This window comes from Crinia signifera, chromosome 8 (genome assembly GCF_055691185.1).
Source record: "Crinia signifera chromosome 8, ASM5569118v1, whole genome shotgun sequence".
Classification (NCBI taxonomy): domain Eukaryota; kingdom Metazoa; phylum Chordata; class Amphibia; order Anura; family Myobatrachidae; genus Crinia; species Crinia signifera.
This window is the reverse complement of record NC_139224.1, coordinates 70,756,509-70,770,794: the sequence shown is the minus strand read 5'-3', so window position 1 is coordinate 70,770,794 and position 14,286 is coordinate 70,756,509. Positions and strand designations below refer to the sequence as shown.

Genomic DNA, 14,286 nt, shown 5'->3' with positions numbered 1-14,286 from the left:
CCACACTGTTTAGGCCCAATTCCAACTGCTTTTGGCAGCTAAACAGTGTTGAGCCTCTTTATTAGTTTCATTTGAGACCACCTGCTAATATTATGTCCTTTAGGTCTTTTTACATTACCAACACATGATTTTTTTCAGTAAGCCAATACAGTTAGGAAACTTTTTTATTAACTTACCTTGTTAAAGAAGTAGAAGAGGGCCAAAAAGTGCCTGCATCTCATCTACAGCCATACCACATTGGATATGCCCAATCCCGTCTGATCTTGGAAGCTAAGCAGTGTTGGGCCTGGTTAGTACTTGGGTGGGAGACCACATGGGAACACCAGGTGCTGTAGGTTTTTTACCATTACTGGCAAATTGTTTTTATTCTCTAGCTATTTAAATTGAAAACTTTATCTTTTTATTGCCAATACAGACATTTGGGAGAGGTCAAACAGACACAATAGCCATCACCTAAAGACTTACCACACTGTTTCGGCCCAATTCCAACTGCTTTTGGCAGCTAAACAGTGTTGAGCCTTTTAGTAGATTAATTTGAGACCACCTGCTAATATTATGTCCTGTAGGTCTTTTTACATTACCAACACATGATTTTTTTCAGTAAGCCAATACAGTTAGGAAACTTTTTTATTAGCTTACCTGGTTATAGAAGTAGAAGAGGGCAAAAAAGTGCCTGTATTTCACCTACAGCCATACCACGTTGGATACGCCCAATCTCGTCTGATCTTGGAAAGTAAGCAGTGTTGGGCCTGGTTAGTACTTGGGTGGGAGACCACATGGGAACACCAGGTGCTGTAGGTTTTTTCCCATTACTGGCAAATTGTTTTTATTCTCTTGCTATTTTAATTGGAAACTTTTTATTTTTATTGCCAATACAGACATTTGGGAGAGGTCAAACAGACCTAGCCATCACCTAAAAACTTACCACACTGTTTAGGCCCAATTCCAACTGCTTTTGGCAGCTAAACAGTGTTGAGCCTCTTTAGTAGTTTAATTTGAGACCACCTGCTAATATCATGACCTGTAGGTCTTTTTGCATTACCAACACATGATTTTTTTCAGTAAGCCAATACAGTTAGGAAACTTTTTTATTAGCTTACCTGGTTATAGAAGTAGAAGAGGGCAAAAAAGTGCCTGTATCTCACCTACAGCCATACCACATTGGATACGCCCAATCTCGTCTGATCTTGGAAGCTAAGCAGTGTTGGGCCTGGTTAGTACTTGGGTGGGAGACCACATGGGAACACCAGGTGCTGTAGGTTTTTTCCCATTACTGGCAAATTGTTTTTATTCTCTTGCTATTTTAATTGGAAACTTTTTATTTTTATTGCCAATACAGACATTTGGGAGAGGTCAAACAGACACAATAGCCATCACCTAAAAACTTACCACACTGTTTAGGCCCAATTCCAACTGCTTTTGGCAGCTAACCAGTGTTGAGCCTCTTTAATAGTTTAATTTGAGACCACCTGCTAATATTATGTCCTGTAGGTCTTTTTACATTGCCAACACATGATTTTTTTCAGTAAGCCAATACAGTTAGGAAACTTTTTTATTAGCTTACCTGGTTATAGAAGTAGAAGAGGGCAAAAAAGTGCCGGTATCTCACCTACAGCCATACCACATTGGATACGCCCAATCTCGTCTGATCTTGGAAGCTAAGCAGTGTTGGGCCTGGTTAGTACTTGGGTGGGAGACCACATGGGCTCACCAGGTGCTGTAGGTTTTTTACCATTACTGGCAAATTGTTTTTATTCTCTTGCTATTTTAATTGGAAACTTTTTATTTTTATTGCCAATACAGACATTTGGGAGAGGTCAAACAGACACAATAGCCATCACCTAAAAACTTACCACACTGTTTAGGCCCAATTCCAACTGCTTTTGGCAGCTAAACAGTGTTGAGCCTCTTTAATAGTTTAATTTGAGACCACCTGCTAATATTATGTCCTTTAGGTCTTTTAACATTACCAACACATGATTTTTTTCAGTAAGCCAATACAGTTAGGAAACTTTTATATTAGCTTACCTGGTTATAGAAGTAGAAGAGGGCAAAAAAGTGCCATTATCTCACCTACAGCCATGCCACATTGGATACGCCCAATCTCGTCTGATCTTGGAAGCTAAGCAGTGTTGGGCCTGGTTAGTACTTGGGTGGAAGACCACATGGGAACACCAGGTGCTGTAGGTTTTTTCCCATTACTGGCAAATTGTTTTTATTCTCTTGCTATTTTAATTGGAAACTTTTTATTTTTATTGCCAATACAGACATTTGGGAGAGGTCAAACAGACACAATAGCCATCACCTAAAAACTTACCACACTGTTTAGGCCCAATTCCAACTGCTTTTGGCAGCTAAACAGTGTTGAGCCTCTTTAATAGTTTAATTTGAGACCACCTGCTAATATTATGTCCTTTAGGTCTTTTTACATTACCAACACATGATTTTTTTCAGTAAGCCAATACAGTTAGGAAACTTTTTTATTAGCTTACCTGGTTATAGAAGTAGAAGAGGGCAAAAAAGTGCATGTATCTCACCTACAGCCATATCACATTTGATACGCCCAATCTCGTCTGATCTTGGACGCTAAGCAGTGTTGGGCATGGTTAGTACTTGGGTGGGAGACCACATGGGAACACCAGGTGCTGTAGGTTTTTTCCCATTACTGGCAATTTGTTTTTATTCTCTTGCTATTTTAATTGGAAACTTTTTATTTTTATTGCCAATACAGACATTTGGGAGAGGTCAAACAGACACAATAGCCATCACCTAAAAACTTACCACACTGTTTAGGCCCAATTCCAACTGCTTTTGGCAGCTAAACAGTGTTGAGCCTCTTTAGTAGTTTAATTTGAGACCACCTGCTAATATCATGACCTGTAGGTCTTTTTGCATTACCAACACATGATTTTTTTCAGTAAACCAATACAGTTAGGAAACTTTTTTATTAACTTACCTTGTTAAAGAAGTAGAAGAGGGCAAAAAAGTGCATGTATCTCACCTACAGCCATACCACATTGGATACGCCCAATCTCGTCTGATCTTGGAAGCTAAGCAGTGTTGGGCCTGGTTAGTACTTGGGTGGTAGACCACATGGGAACACCAGGTGCTGTAGGTTTTTTCCCATTACTGGCAAATTGTTTTTATTCTCTTGCTATTTTAATTGGAAACTTTTTATTTTTATTGCCAATACAGACATTTGGGAGAGGTCAAACAGACACAATAGCCATCACCTAAAAACTTACCACACTGTTTAGGCCCAATTCCAACTGCTTTTGGCAGCTAAACAGTGTTGAGCCTCTTTAGTAGTTTAATTTGAGACCACCTGCTAATATCATGACCTGTAGGTCTTTTTGCATTACCAACACTTGATTTTTTTCAGTAAGCCAATACAGTTAGGAACCTTTTTTATTAGCTTACCTGGTTATAGAAGTAGAAGAGGGCAAAAAAGTGCCGGTATCTCACCTACAGCCATACCACATTGGATACGCCCAATCTCGTCTGATCTTGGAAGCAAAGCAGTGTTGGGCCTGGTTAGTACTTGGGTGGTAGACCACATGGGAACACCAGGTGCTGTAGGTTTTTTCCCATTACTGGCAAATTGTTTTTATTCTCTTGCTATTTTAATTGGAAACGTTTTATTTTTATTGCCAATACAGACATTTGGGAGAGGTCAAACAGACACAATAGCCATCACCTAAAAACTTACCACACTGTTTAGGCCCAATTCCAACTGCTTTTGGCAGCTAAACAGTGTTGAGCCTCTTTATTAGTTTCATTTGAGACCACCTGCTAATATTATGTCCTTTAGGTCTTTTTACATTACCAACACATGATTTTTTTCAGTAAGCCAATACAGTTAGGAAACTTTTTTATTAACTTACCTTGTTAAAGAAGTAGAAGAGGGCCAAAAAGTGCCTGCATCTCATCTACAGCCATACCACATTGGATATGCCCAATCCCGTCTGATCTTGGAAGCTAAGCAGTGTTGGGCCTGGTTAGTACTTGGGTGGGAGACCACATGGGAACACCAGGTGCTGTAGGTTTTTTACCATTACTGGCAAATTGTTTTTATTCTCTAGCTATTTAAATTGAAAACTTTATCTTTTTATTGCCAATACAGACATTTGGGAGAGGTCAAACAGACACAATAGCCATCACCTAAAGACTTACCACACTGTTTCGGCCCAATTCCAACTGCTTTTGGCAGCTAAACAGTGTTGAGCCTTTTAGTAGATTAATTTGAGACCACCTGCTAATATTATGTCCTGTAGGTCTTTTTACATTACCAACACATGATTTTTTTCAGTAAGCCAATACAGTTAGGAAACTTTTTTATTAGCTTACCTGGTTATAGAAGTAGAAGAGGGCAAAAAAGTGCCTGTATTTCACCTACAGCCATACCACGTTGGATACGCCCAATCTCGTCTGATCTTGGAAAGTAAGCAGTGTTGGGCCTGGTTAGTACTTGGGTGGGAGACCACATGGGAACACCAGGTGCTGTAGGTTTTTTCCCATTACTGGCAAATTGTTTTTATTCTCTTGCTATTTTAATTGGAAACGTTTTATTTTTATTGCCAATACAGACATTTGGGAGAGGTCAAACAGACACAATAGCCATCACCTAAAAACTTACCACACTGTTTAGGCCCAATTCCAACTGCTTTTGGCAGCTAAACAGTGTTGAGCCTCTTTATTAGTTTAATTTGAGACCACCTGATAATATTATGTCCTTTAGGTCTTTTTACATTACCAACACATGATTTTTTTCAGTAAGCCAATACAGTTAGGAAACTTTTTTATTAACTTACCTTGTTAAAGAAGTAGAAGAGGGCCAAAAAGTGCCTGCATCTCATCTACAGCCATACCACATTGGATATGCCCAATCCCGTCTGATCTTGGAAGCTAAGCAGTGTTGGGCCTGGTTAGTACTTGGGTGGGAGACCACATGGGAACACCAGGTGCTGTAGGTTTTTTCCCATTACTGGCAAATTGTTTTTATTCTCTTGCTATTTTAATTGGAAACTTTTTATTTTTATTGCCAATACAGACATTTGGGAGAGGTCAAACAGACACAATAGCCATCACCTAAAAACTTACCACACTGTTTAGGCCCAATTCCAACTGCTTTTGGCAGCTAAACAGTGTTGAGCCTCTTTAGTAGTTTAATTTGAGACCACCTGCTAATATCATGACCTGTAGGTCTTTTTGCATTACCAACACATGATTTTTTTCAGTAAGCCAATACAGTTAGGAAACTTTTTTATTAGCTATCCTGGTTATAGAAGTAGAAGAGGGCAAAAAAGTGCCTGTATCTCACCTACAGCCATACCACATTGGATACGCCCAATCTCGTCTGATCTTGGAAGCTAAGCAGTGTTGGGCCTGGTTAGTACTTGGGTGGGAGACCACATGGGAACACCAGGTGCTGTAGGTTTTTTCCCATTACTGGCAAATTGTTTTTATTCTCTTGCTATTTTAATTGGAAACTTTTTATTTTTATTGCCAATACAGACATTTGGGAGAGGTCAAACAGACACAATAGCCATCACCTAAAAACTTACCACACTGTTTAGGCCCAATTCCAACTGCTTTTGGCAGCTAAACAGTGTTGAGCCTCTTTAATAGTTTAATTTGAGACCACCTGCTAATATTATGTCCTTTAGGTCTTTTAACATTACCAACACATGATTTTTTTCAGTAAGCCAATACAGTTAGGAAACTTTTATATTAGCTTACCTGGTTATAGAAGTAGAAGAGGGCAAAAAAGTGCCATTATCTCACCTACAGCCATACCACATTGGATACGCCCAATCTCGTCTGATCTTGGAAGCTAAACAGTGTTGGGCCTGGTTAGTACTTGGGTGGGAGACCACATGGGAACACCAGGTGCAGTATGTTTTTTCCCATTACTGGCAAATTGTTTTTATTCTCTTGCTATTTTAATTGGAATCTTTTTATTTTTATTGCCAATACAGACATTTGGGAGAGGTCAAACAGACACAATAGCCATCACCTAAAAACTTACCACACTGTTTAGGCCCAATTCCAACTGCTTTTGGCAGCTAAACAGTGTTGAGCCTCTTTAGTAGTTTAATTTGAGACCACCTGCTAATATCATGACCTGTAGGTCTTTTTGCATTACCAACACTTGATTTTTTTCAGTAAGCCAATACAGTTAGGAACCTTTTTTATTAGCTTACCTGGTTATAGAAGTAGAAGAGGGCAAAAAAGTGCCGGTATCTCACCTACAGCCATACCACATTGGATACGCCCAATCTCGTCTGATCTTGGAAGCAAAGCAGTGTTGGGCCTGGTTAGTACTTGGGTGGGAGACCACATGGGAACACCAGGTGCTGTAGGTTTTTTCCCATTACTGGCAAATTGTTTTTATTCTCTTGCAATTTTAATTGGAAACGTTTTATTTTTATTGCCAATACAGACATTTGGGAGAGGTCAAACAGACACAATAGCCATCACCTAAAAACTTACCACACTGTTTAGGCCCAATTCCAACTGCTTTTGGCAGCTAAACAGTGTTGAGCCTCTTTATTAGTTTAATTTGAGACCACCTGATAATATTATGTCCTTTAGGTCTTTTTACATTACCAACACATGATTTTTTTCAGTAAGCCAATACAGTTAGGAAACTTTTTTATTAACTTACCTTGTTAAAGAAGTAGAAGAGGGCCAAAAAGTGCCTGCATCTCATCTACAGCCATACCACATTGGATATGCCCAATCCCGTCTGATCTTGGAAGCTAAGCAGTGTTGGGCCTGGTTAGTACTTGGGTGGGAGACCACATGGGAACACCAGGTGCTGTAGGTTTTTTCCCATTACTGGCAAATTGTTTTTATTCTCTAGCTATTTAAATTGAAAACTTTATCTTTTTATTGCCAATACAGACATTTGGGAGAGGTCAAACAGACACAATAGCCATCACCTAAAGACTTACCACACTGTTTCGGCCCAATTCCAACTGCTTTTGGCAGCTAAACAGTGTTGAGCCTTTTAGTAGATTAATTTGAGACCACCTGCTAATATTATGTCCTGTAGGTCTTTTTACATTACCAACACATGATTTTTTTCAGTAAGCCAATACAGTTAGGAAACTTTTTTATTAGCTTACCTGGTTATAGAAGTAGAAGAGGGCAAAAAAGTGCCTGTATCTCACCTACAGCCATACCACATTGGATACGCCCAATCTCGTCTGATCTTGGAAGGTAAGCAGTGTTGGGCCTGATTAGTACTTGGGTGGGAGACCACATGGGAACACCAGGTGCTGTAGGTTTTTTCCCATTACTGGCAAATTGTTTTTATTCTCTTGCTATTTTAATTGGAAACTTTTTATTTTTATTGCCAATACAGACATTTGGGAGAGGTCAAACAGACCTAGCCATCACCTAAAAACTTACCACACTGTTTAGGCCCAATTCCAACTGCTTTTGGCAGCTAAACAGTGTTGAGCCTCTTTAGTAGTTTAATTTGAGACCACCTGCAAATATCATGACCTGTAGGTCTTTTTGCATTACCAACACATGATTTTTTTCAGTAAGCCAATACAGTTAGGAAACTTTTTTATTAGCTTACCTGGTTATAGAAGTAGAAGAGGGCAAAAAAGTGCCTGTATCTCACCTACAGCCATACCACATTGGATACGCCCAATCTCGTCTGATCTTGGAAGCTAAGCAGTGTTGGGCCTGGTTAGTACTTGGGTGGGAGACCACATGGGAACACCAGGTGCTGTAGGTTTTTTCCCATTACTGGCAAATTGTTTTTATTCTCTTGCTATTTTAATTGGAAACTTTTTATTTTTATTGCCAATACAGACATTTGGGAGAGGTCAAACAGACACAATAGCCATCACCTAAAAACTTACCACACTGTTTAGGCCCAATTCCAACTGCTTTTGGCAGCTAACCAGTGTTGAGCCTCTTTAATAGTTTAATTTGAGACCACCTGCTAATATTATGTCCTGTAGGTCTTTTTACATTGCCAACACATGATTTTTTTCAGTAAGCCAATACAGTTAGGAAACTTTTTTATTAGCTTACCTGGTTATAGAAGTAGAAGAGGGCAAAAAAGTGCCGGTATCTCACCTACAGCCATACCACATTGGATACGCCCAATCTCGTCTGATCTTGGAAGCTAAGCAGTGTTGGGCCTGGTTAGTACTTGGGTGGGAGACCACATGGGCTCACCAGGTGCTGTAGGTTTTTTACCATTACTGGCAAATTGTTTTTATTCTCTTGCTATTTTAATTGGAAACTTTTTATTTTTATTGCCAATACAGACATTTGGGAGAGGTCAAACAGACACAATAGCCATCACCTAAAAACTTACCACACTGTTTAGGCCCAATTCCAACTGCTTTTGGCAGCTAAACAGTGTTGAGCCTCTTTAATAGTTTAATTTGAGACCACCTGCTAATATTATGTCCTTTAGGTCTTTTAACATTACCAACACATGATTTTTTTCAGTAAGCCAATACAGTTAGGAAACTTTTATATTAGCTTACCTGGTTATAGAAGTAGAAGAGGGCAAAAAAGTGCCATTATCTCACCTACAGCCATACCACATTGGATACGCCCAATCTCGTCTGATCTTGGAAGCTAAGCAGTGTTGGGCCTGGTTAGTACTTGGGTGGAAGACCACATGGGAACACCAGGTGCTGTAGGTTTTTTCCCATTACTGGCAAATTGTTTTTATTCTCTTGCTATTTTAATTGGAAACTTTTTATTTTTATTGCCAATACAGACATTTGGGAGAGGTCAAACAGACACAATAGCCATCACCTAAAAACTTACCACACTGTTTAGGCCCAATTCCAACTGCTTTTGGCAGCTAAACAGTGTTGAGCCTCTTTAATAGTTTAATTTGAGACCACCTGCTAATATTATGTCCTTTAGGTCTTTTTACATTACCAACACATGATTTTTTTCAGTAAGCCAATACAGTTAGGAAACTTTTTTATTAGCTTACCTGGTTATAGAAGTAGAAGAGGGCAAAAAAGTGCATGTATCTCACCTACAGCCATATCACATTTGATACGCCCAATCTCGTCTGATCTTGGACGCTAAGCAGTGTTGGGCATGGTTAGTACTTGGGTGGGAGACCACATGGGAACACCAGGTGCTGTAGGTTTTTTCCCATTACTGGCAATTTGTTTTTATTCTCTTGCTATTTTAATTGGAAACTTTTTATTTTTATTGCCAATACAGACATTTGGGAGAGGTCAAACAGACACAATAGCCATCACCTAAAAACTTACCACACTGTTTAGGCCCAATTCCAACTGCTTTTGGCAGCTAAACAGTGTTGAGCCTCTTTAGTAGTTTAATTTGAGACCACCTGCTAATATCATGACCTGTAGGTCTTTTTGCATTACCAACACATGATTTTTTTCAGTAAACCAATACAGTTAGGAAACTTTTTTATTAACTTACCTTGTTAAAGAAGTAGAAGAGGGCAAAAAAGTGCCTGTATCTCACCTACAGCCATACCACATTGGATACGCCCAATCTCGTCTGATCTTGGAAGCTAAGCAGTGTTGGGCCTGGTTAGTACTTGGGTGGTAGACCACATGGGAACACCAGGTGCTGTAGGTTTTTTCCCATTACTGGCAAATTGTTTTTATTCTCTTGCTATTTTAATTGGAAACGTTTTATTTTTATTGCCAATACAGACATTTGGGAGAGGTCAAACAGACACAATAGCCATCACCTAAAAACTTACCACACTGTTTAGGCCCAATTCCAACTGCTTTTGGCAGCTAAACAGTGTTGAGCCTCTTTAGTAGTTTAATTTGAGACCACCTGCTAATATCATGACCTGTAGGTCTTTTTGCATTACCAACACTTGATTTTTTTCAGTAAGCCAATACAGTTAGGAACCTTTTTTATTAGCTTACCTGGTTATAGAAGTAGAAGAGGGCAAAAAAGTGCCGGTATCTCACCTACAGCCATACCACATTGGATACGCCCAATCTCGTCTGATCTTGGAAGCAAAGCAGTGTTGGGCCTGGTTAGTACTTGGGTGGTAGACCACATGGGAACACCAGGTGCTGTAGGTTTTTTCCCATTACTGGCAAATTGTTTTTATTCTCTTGCTATTTTAATTGGAAACTTTTTTATTTTTATTGCCAATACAGACATTTGGGAGAGGTCAAACAGACACAATAGCCATCACCTAAAAACTTACCACACTGTTTAGGCCCAATTCCAACTGCTTTTGGCAGCTAAACAGTGTTGAGCCTCTTTAGTAGTTTAATTTGAGACCACCTGCTAATATCATGACCTGTAGGTCTTTTTGCATTACCAACACTTGATTTTTTTCAGTAAGCCAATACAGTTAGGAACCTTTTTTATTAGCTTACCTGGTTATAGAAGTAGAAGAGGGCAAAAAAGTGCCGGTATCTCACCTACAGCCATACCACATTGGATACGCCCAATCTCGTCTGATCTTGGAAGCAAAGCAGTGTTGGGCCTGGTTAGTACTTGGGTGGGAGACCACATGGGAACACCAGGTGCTGTAGGTTTTTTCCCATTACTGGCAAATTGTTTTTATTCTCTTGCTATTTTAATTGGAAACGTTTTATTTTTATTGCCAATACAGACATTTGGGAGAGGTCAAACAGACACAATAGCCATCACCTAAAAACTTACCACACTGTTTAGGCCCAATTCCAACTGCTTTTGGCAGCTAAACAGTGTTGAGCCTCTTTATTAGTTTAATTTGAGACCACCTGCTAATATTATGTCCTTTAGGTCTTTTTACATTACCAACACATGATTTTTTTCAGTAAGCCAATACAGTTAGGAAACTTTTTTATTAACTTACCTTGTTAAAGAAGTAGAAGAGGGCCAAAAAGTGCCTGCATCTCATCTACAGCCATACCACATTGGATATGCCCAATCCCGTCTGATCTTGGAAGCTAAGCAGTGTTGGGCCTGGTTAGTACTTGGGTGGGAGACCACATGGGAACACCAGGTGCTGTAGGTTTTTTACCATTACTGGCAAATTGTTTTTATTCTCTAGCTATTTAAATTGAAAACTTTATCTTTTTATTGCCAATACAGACATTTGGGAGAGGTCAAACAGACACAATAGCCATCACCTAAAGACTTACCACACTGTTTCGGCCCAATTCCAACTGCTTTTGGCAGCTAAACAGTGTTGAGCCTTTTAGTAGATTAATTTGAGACCACCTGCTAATATTATGTCCTGTAGGTCTTTTTACATTACCAACACATGATTTTTTTCAGTAAGCCAATACAGTTAGGAAACTTTTTTATTAGCTTACCTGGTTATAGAAGTAGAAGAGGGCAAAAAAGTGCCTGTATTTCACCTACAGCCATACCACATTGGATACGCCCAATCTCGTCTGATCTTGGAAGGTAAGCAGTGTTGGGCCTGGTTAGTACTTGGGTGGGAGACCACATGGGAACACCAGGTGCTGTAGGTTTTTTCCCATTACTGGCAAATTGTTTTTATTCTCTTGCTATTTTAATTGGAAACTTTTTATTTTTATTGCCAATACAGACATTTGGGAGAGGTCAAACAGACCTAGCCATCACCTAAAAACTTACCACACTGTTTAGGCCCAATTCCAACTGCTTTTGGCAGCTAAACAGTGTTGAGCCTCTTTAGTAGTTTAATTTGAGACCACCTGCTAATATCATGACCTGTAGGTCTTTTTGCATTACCAACACATGATTTTTTTCAGTAAGCCAATACAGTTAGGAAACTTTTTTATTAGCTTACCTGGTTATAGAAGTAGAAGAGGGCAAAAAAGTGCCTGTATCTCACCTACAGCCATACCACATTGGATACGCCCAATCTCGTCTGATCTTGGAAGCTAAGCAGTGTTGGGCCTGGTTAGTACTTGGGTGGGAGACCACATGGGAACACCAGGTGCTGTAGGTTTTTTCCCATTACTGGCAAATTGTTTTTATTCTCTTGCTATTTTAATTGGAGACTTTTTATTTTTATTGCCAATACAGACATTTGGGAGAGGTCAAACAGACACAATAGCCATCACCTAAAAACTTACCACACTGTTTAGGCCCAATTCCAACTGCTTTTGGCAGCTAACTAGTGTTGAGCCTCTTTAATAGTTTAATTTGAGACCACCTGCTAATATTATGTCCTGTAGGTCTTTTTACATTACCAACACATGATTTTTTTCAGTAAGCCAATACAGTTAGGAAACTTTTTTATTAGCTTACCTGGTTATAGAAGTAGAAGAGGGCAAAAAAGAGCCGGTATCTCACCTACAGCCATACCACATTGGATACGCCCAATCTCGTCTGATCTTGGAAGCTAAGCAGTGTTGGGCCTGGTTAGTACTTGGGTGGGAGACCACATGGGAACACCAGGTGCTGTAGGTTTTTTCCCATTACTGGCAAATTGTTTTTATTCTCTTGCTATTTTAATTGGAAACTTTTTATTTTTATTGCCAATACAGACATTTGGGAGAGGTCAAACAGACACAATAGCCATCACCTAAAAACTTACCACACTGTTTAGGCCCAATTCCAACTGCTTTTGGCAGCTAAACAGTGTTGAGCCTCTTTAATAGTTTAATTTGAGACCACCTGCTAATATTATGTCCTTTAGGTCTTTTAACATTACCAACACATGATTTTTTTCAGTAAGCCAATACAGTTAGGAAACTTTTATATTAGCTTACCTGGTTATAGAAGTAGAAGAGAGCAAAAAAGTGCCATTATCTCACCTACAGCCATACCACATTGGATACGCCCAATCTCGTCTGATCTTGGAAGCTAAACAGTGTTGGGCCTGGTTAGTACTTGGGTGGGAGACCACATGGGAACACCAGGTGCTGTATGTTTTTTCCCATTACTGGCAAATTGTTTTTATTCTCTTGCTATTTTAATTGGAATCTTTTTATTTTTATTGCCAATACAGACATTTGGGAGAGGTCAAACAGACACAATAGCCATCACCTAAAAACTTACCACACTGTTTAGGCCCAATTCCAACTGCTTTTGGCAGCTAAACAGTGTTGAGCCTCTTTAATAGTTTAATTTGAGACCACCTGCTAATATTATGTCCTTTAGGTCTTTTTACATTACCAACACATGATTTTTTTCAGTAAGCCAATACAGTTAGGAAACTTTTTTATTAGCTTACCTGGTTATAGAAGTAGAAGAGGGCAAAAAAGTGCATGTATCTCACCTACAGCCATATCACATTGGATACGCCCAATCTCGTCTGATCTTGGAAGCTAAGCAGTGTTGGGCCTGGTTAGTACTTGGGTGGGAGACCACATGGGAACACCAGTTGCTGTAGGTTTTTTCCCATTACTGGCAAATTGTTTTTATTCTCTTGCTATTTTAATTGGAAACTTTTTATTTTTATTGCCAATACAGACATTTGGGAGAGGTCAAACAGACACAATAGCCATCACCTAAAAACTTACCACACTGTTTAGGCCCAATTCCAACTGCTTTTGGCAGCTAAACAGTGTTGAGCCTCTTTAGTAGTTTAATTTGAGACCACCTGCTAATATCATGACCTGTAGGTCTTTTTGCATTACCAACACATGATTTTTTTCAGTAAGCCAATACAGTTAGGAACCTTTTTTATTAGCTTACCTGGTTATAGAAGTACAGATGGGTCACGGTCCATCCTTGCTGGCGGGTCGCCAGAACGTATGCGCTGGCGACCCGCCAGCAGCCTCGCCAGCGAGGAGACTGAGACGCGCGTGCGTCTCACGCGCACGCGCGTCTCAGTCTCCGTCGCTAGCGTGGCGGAAACCCTGTCCGTCTCCGCCTCAGGGAGACGGACGGGGTTAGGGGGGGGTTAGGGGGGATGCGGGCAGGCGGCGGGGACCCCGGGTTACCGCCGGCAAGCCGGCGGGGACCCGGGGAAACGTTTGGAAGCGCCGTCGGAAGGGGGCGCGCGCGCCTCTCGTGCGCGCGCGTCCCCTTCTCACGAACGCCATGGCGCTGGCGGGGGATGGCGGCTGGCGACGCCAGCGCCATCCCCCGCAAAGATGGACCGTTACCCATCTGTAGAAGAGGGCAAAAAAGTGCCGGTATCTCACCTACAGCCATACCACATTGGATACGCCCAATCTCGTCTGATCTTGGAAGCTAAGCAGTGTTGGGCCTGGTTAGTACTTGGGTGGGAGACCACATGGGAACACCAGGTGCTGTAGGTTTTTTCCCATTACTGGCAAATTGTTTTTATTCTCTTGCTATTTTAATTGGAAACTTTTTATTTTTATTGCCAATACAGACATTTGGGAGAGGTCAAAC

The 14,286-nt window shown here is 40.2% G+C and overlaps 30 non-coding genes and 1 pseudogene across 31 annotated transcripts in view; all 31 read left to right on the top strand.

Moving 5' to 3' along the window:
* LOC146027235 (protein shisa-9B pseudogene) overlaps positions 1-14,286 on the top strand; it is a 604,201-nt pseudogene that overhangs the window by 223,786 nt on the left and 366,129 nt on the right. The window lies entirely within an intron of this gene.
* LOC146030922 (5S ribosomal RNA) lies at positions 220-338 on the top strand. The gene has a single exon (XR_014456404.1). It is a non-coding gene; the product is annotated as a 5S ribosomal RNA (ribosomal RNA).
* On the top strand, positions 683-801 carry LOC146033813 (5S ribosomal RNA). The gene has a single exon (XR_014459222.1). It is a non-coding gene; the product is annotated as a 5S ribosomal RNA (ribosomal RNA).
* On the top strand, positions 1,144-1,262 carry LOC146029925 (5S ribosomal RNA). Its single transcript, XR_014455487.1, has one exon. It is a non-coding gene; the product is annotated as a 5S ribosomal RNA (ribosomal RNA).
* LOC146034536 (5S ribosomal RNA) lies at positions 1,608-1,726 on the top strand. Its single transcript, XR_014459940.1, has one exon. It is a non-coding gene; the product is annotated as a 5S ribosomal RNA (ribosomal RNA).
* On the top strand, positions 2,072-2,190 carry LOC146032633 (5S ribosomal RNA). The gene has a single exon (XR_014458059.1). It is a non-coding gene; the product is annotated as a 5S ribosomal RNA (ribosomal RNA).
* LOC146027528 (5S ribosomal RNA) lies at positions 2,536-2,654 on the top strand. The gene has a single exon (XR_014454926.1). It is a non-coding gene; the product is annotated as a 5S ribosomal RNA (ribosomal RNA).
* On the top strand, positions 3,000-3,118 carry LOC146031389 (5S ribosomal RNA). Its single transcript, XR_014456856.1, has one exon. It is a non-coding gene; the product is annotated as a 5S ribosomal RNA (ribosomal RNA).
* Positions 3,464-3,582, top strand: LOC146032643 (5S ribosomal RNA). Its single transcript, XR_014458069.1, has one exon. It is a non-coding gene; the product is annotated as a 5S ribosomal RNA (ribosomal RNA).
* Positions 3,928-4,046, top strand: LOC146030921 (5S ribosomal RNA). The gene has a single exon (XR_014456403.1). It is a non-coding gene; the product is annotated as a 5S ribosomal RNA (ribosomal RNA).
* Positions 4,391-4,509, top strand: LOC146033812 (5S ribosomal RNA). Its single transcript, XR_014459221.1, has one exon. It is a non-coding gene; the product is annotated as a 5S ribosomal RNA (ribosomal RNA).
* LOC146030919 (5S ribosomal RNA) lies at positions 4,855-4,973 on the top strand. The gene has a single exon (XR_014456401.1). It is a non-coding gene; the product is annotated as a 5S ribosomal RNA (ribosomal RNA).
* LOC146029923 (5S ribosomal RNA) lies at positions 5,319-5,437 on the top strand. The gene has a single exon (XR_014455485.1). It is a non-coding gene; the product is annotated as a 5S ribosomal RNA (ribosomal RNA).
* On the top strand, positions 5,783-5,901 carry LOC146034107 (5S ribosomal RNA). Its single transcript, XR_014459513.1, has one exon. It is a non-coding gene; the product is annotated as a 5S ribosomal RNA (ribosomal RNA).
* On the top strand, positions 6,247-6,365 carry LOC146031145 (5S ribosomal RNA). Its single transcript, XR_014456617.1, has one exon. It is a non-coding gene; the product is annotated as a 5S ribosomal RNA (ribosomal RNA).
* LOC146030918 (5S ribosomal RNA) lies at positions 6,711-6,829 on the top strand. Its single transcript, XR_014456400.1, has one exon. It is a non-coding gene; the product is annotated as a 5S ribosomal RNA (ribosomal RNA).
* LOC146031361 (5S ribosomal RNA) lies at positions 7,174-7,292 on the top strand. The gene has a single exon (XR_014456828.1). It is a non-coding gene; the product is annotated as a 5S ribosomal RNA (ribosomal RNA).
* On the top strand, positions 7,635-7,753 carry LOC146029922 (5S ribosomal RNA). Its single transcript, XR_014455484.1, has one exon. It is a non-coding gene; the product is annotated as a 5S ribosomal RNA (ribosomal RNA).
* On the top strand, positions 8,099-8,217 carry LOC146034535 (5S ribosomal RNA). Its single transcript, XR_014459939.1, has one exon. It is a non-coding gene; the product is annotated as a 5S ribosomal RNA (ribosomal RNA).
* On the top strand, positions 8,563-8,681 carry LOC146031365 (5S ribosomal RNA). The gene has a single exon (XR_014456833.1). It is a non-coding gene; the product is annotated as a 5S ribosomal RNA (ribosomal RNA).
* Positions 9,027-9,145, top strand: LOC146027527 (5S ribosomal RNA). Its single transcript, XR_014454925.1, has one exon. It is a non-coding gene; the product is annotated as a 5S ribosomal RNA (ribosomal RNA).
* On the top strand, positions 9,491-9,609 carry LOC146031388 (5S ribosomal RNA). Its single transcript, XR_014456855.1, has one exon. It is a non-coding gene; the product is annotated as a 5S ribosomal RNA (ribosomal RNA).
* Positions 9,955-10,073, top strand: LOC146032642 (5S ribosomal RNA). The gene has a single exon (XR_014458068.1). It is a non-coding gene; the product is annotated as a 5S ribosomal RNA (ribosomal RNA).
* LOC146031144 (5S ribosomal RNA) lies at positions 10,420-10,538 on the top strand. The gene has a single exon (XR_014456616.1). It is a non-coding gene; the product is annotated as a 5S ribosomal RNA (ribosomal RNA).
* Positions 10,884-11,002, top strand: LOC146030917 (5S ribosomal RNA). The gene has a single exon (XR_014456399.1). It is a non-coding gene; the product is annotated as a 5S ribosomal RNA (ribosomal RNA).
* Positions 11,347-11,465, top strand: LOC146031028 (5S ribosomal RNA). The gene has a single exon (XR_014456506.1). It is a non-coding gene; the product is annotated as a 5S ribosomal RNA (ribosomal RNA).
* Positions 11,808-11,926, top strand: LOC146029921 (5S ribosomal RNA). Its single transcript, XR_014455483.1, has one exon. It is a non-coding gene; the product is annotated as a 5S ribosomal RNA (ribosomal RNA).
* LOC146029920 (5S ribosomal RNA) lies at positions 12,272-12,390 on the top strand. Its single transcript, XR_014455482.1, has one exon. It is a non-coding gene; the product is annotated as a 5S ribosomal RNA (ribosomal RNA).
* Positions 12,736-12,854, top strand: LOC146032238 (5S ribosomal RNA). Its single transcript, XR_014457682.1, has one exon. It is a non-coding gene; the product is annotated as a 5S ribosomal RNA (ribosomal RNA).
* Positions 13,200-13,318, top strand: LOC146034054 (5S ribosomal RNA). Its single transcript, XR_014459461.1, has one exon. It is a non-coding gene; the product is annotated as a 5S ribosomal RNA (ribosomal RNA).
* LOC146029919 (5S ribosomal RNA) lies at positions 14,071-14,189 on the top strand. Its single transcript, XR_014455481.1, has one exon. It is a non-coding gene; the product is annotated as a 5S ribosomal RNA (ribosomal RNA).